At 36.9% G+C, this 2,839-nt stretch overlaps 1 pseudogene across 1 annotated transcript; it reads right to left on the reverse strand.

Moving 5' to 3' along the window:
* Positions 1 to 2,055: 2,055 nt before the first annotated feature.
* On the reverse strand, positions 2,056 to 2,415 carry LOC308435654 (torsin-1A-interacting protein 2-like; annotated as a pseudogene). Its single transcript has one exon. The product of its transcript is annotated as a torsin-1A-interacting protein 2-like (transcript).
* Between the last annotated feature and the right edge of the window lie 424 nt (positions 2,416 to 2,839).

A 2,839-nucleotide genomic window follows, 5' to 3' on the forward strand; every position in this document is an offset into this window, starting at 1 on the left:
AGTTTTGTCTTGGAATGTCTTGGTCTCTCCATCTATGGTGATTGAGAGTTTTGCTGGGTATAGCAGCTTGGGCTGACACTTGTGTTCTCTTAGGGTCTGCATGATGTCTGTGCAGGATCTTCTAGCTTTCATAGTCTCTGTTGAGAAATCAGGTGTGATTCTGATTGGTCTGCCTTTATATGTTACATGACCTTTTTCCCTTACTGCTTTTAGTATTCTTTCTTTGCTTGGGCACTTGGCATTTTGACTATTATGTGTCAGGAGGAATTTCTTTTCTGGTCCATTCTATTTCGAGTTCTGTATGCTTCTTTTATGCTCATGGTCATCTCATTCTTAAGGTTAGGGAATTTTTCTTCTATGATTTTGTTGAAGATATTTACTGTGCCTCTTAGTTGCTATTGTTCGCCCTCTTCTATTCCATTATCCTTAGGTTTGGTCTTCTCATTGTGTCTCACCAGGCCTATGTCCCTGGATCTCAGCTGTTCCTAGTGGCAGATGGTCTGCTGGCCTCTCAAATAGTTTTTAATTGACATTTTAGCTGATGTTGACAACTTTAAGTAATAGCTATTAGCCTTTTGTGCTTCTTCTTTTGACAATTGTTTATTTTATTTCTTTAACTCATTTTGATAGCTGACAATTTGGAGTGTTGTTTTAAAGGCCCAAATATAGCTAATAATGCCTACAACAACACGGCTTTAAAATTACTAAATTTAACATTAATTAAATGGGGAATTCTTAAAAATTTTATTGTGTAAATCACAATTTAAATTTATATTACATTTCACCCCAAACTGACAAATGAATAAAATGGGGGAAAGAATAAAAATAACAAAATCAGATAAATGGGAAACAATGTTTTCTTTCTTTAAAAAAACCATTTGTTTGTTTGTTTACATCCCAAATGCTGCTCCCTCTCCTGGTTACCCCTCTCAGAGTCTCTCCCATTTTTCTCCCATTATCATTTGAGAGACCCTAGAGAAGAAAAAGAAGAACCTGGTGTCCTTGAAATTTCTGCTTCTACACAGACACTGGATCACCTAGAATCTTAAAGTGAAAATTTAAAGATATTCAGTGTCTTCTCAGATGGTTCTAGCAGTTTTTTTCTAAGTCGCTTAACTCTGAATCTGTTTCAATCAACAGAATCCTAGAATGTGGCCAATGTCCAGCATTATATCTTAGTCTAAGACAGAGCACCCAATAGACTATTCATAAATTATATAGAGTCACGTTTTATTATCTGTGATACATTCCATTTCCATGGGAGGCCATTGAGTTAGTCACCACAAGATAAGTCTTTGCTTATGGAGGGACAATTAATTGTAAACTGATGGCATTAATACATTCTTTGTAATCTGTGTAGGCATTGCTAAATATTATGTTAAAGGACCAGTTATCAATACTTTGACACTTGCACTGAGGATAAAACAGTGCCAAAGAATTAGATATATGACAAAAATTACATGTACATACACACATCTCTCATTATTTATCAGTGTATAAGAAGAGAAAATTAAAACACTGTTCTGCACTAATATTTATTAGAACAATCTATAATCCAGCTAAAAGAACATGTTCTTATATCAGGTACCAATAGATAAACAATTAATGGAGCATACAACATGGGGCCTCCCCACCAGGACAACATTATCTTTTCAATACTTGGGCTGTGACAGTCAATACTGTGAGGACATTCAAGAGGGACCAGGTGGTTGTAAAGCATTTAAAGGGGCTATAAGTTAGTCCGATTCTAGGTAACTACTTTGGCTGCAATTTCAACTAAATTTATGCTAAAACATGCATAGACCACAGAAGCCGCCCCAACAATGTAAGCAGATGACAAAGTAGTGACAGCAGTCTGAGTCAGCATTAGAAAGGGGTAGCCTTGGTTTTAACTTAGTGGAAGAACACTTGCCTAACATGTACAGAGCAGCCAGATCCAATCCCCAGCACCTTAAAAAATAAAAAAAGAGAAGGAAAACAGAAACAAGTTAGTCCTTCTTCTCTGAAGCTATAAATACAAAGCCTTTGAGAGTCTCCATAATTCTGTTACAGAAGTCATTTGCTTTGGCTACATTTCTTGTTTAAGGTTTTATCTGTTCTGCTCTAGATTAATTGTAAGGCAGGATTAAATCCAGCTACCCTGGAGTCATGGATCTTTTTTCTAACCAGTGGAGGACCCAGAAGGAATGCATGGCAAGCTTTTTCAAAGGTCCACCTGGTGAGATTCTGAGGAGCTCACTCAAGTGGGAAAGACCAAGGCAGAACAAGGCAGGATTGTCAGGGTAACAATCAGCCCTGTTAACATGGTCTAAGGACACTTAGTAACATTCATTTTCAACAAGTGCAGTTTGGTACAATAGGGAACCACTGCTGCACGCAATCAGGGCAGTGGGAATTATCGGAGAACACCACCCAGGTTTAGAAAGACAACAGGAAACAATATAACAACAAAAAGCAACAATGACGCTATTTTTAGGTCTTAGACAATTTCATTCATTTCCATTGCCTGTTTGATTATATTTTTGTATTGCTTTAAGAGGCTTATTTGTTTTCTATTTGAGGATTTCTACCTGGTAGTGTTTTCCTGAATTTCTTCAAGGGAATTACTTATATTGTCTTTAAAGGCCTCTGTCATCTTTATCATATAAGATTTAAGGTCACAGTTTTGTACTTCAGATGTGCTAGGATATATAGGGATATTTGTATCAAGAGATCTAAGTTCTGATAGTGACATATTTTATTGACTTCTGTTGATTATTTTCTTGTGTTTGCCCTTAATCATCTGGTTGTCTCTTGTCTTGGCTTCACTGGGTGTCCTGGGTTGGGAGGTAGGTGAAGC

Source organism: Micromys minutus (assembly GCF_963924665.1).
Source record: "Micromys minutus genome assembly, chromosome: 23".
Taxonomy (NCBI): domain Eukaryota; kingdom Metazoa; phylum Chordata; class Mammalia; order Rodentia; family Muridae; genus Micromys; species Micromys minutus.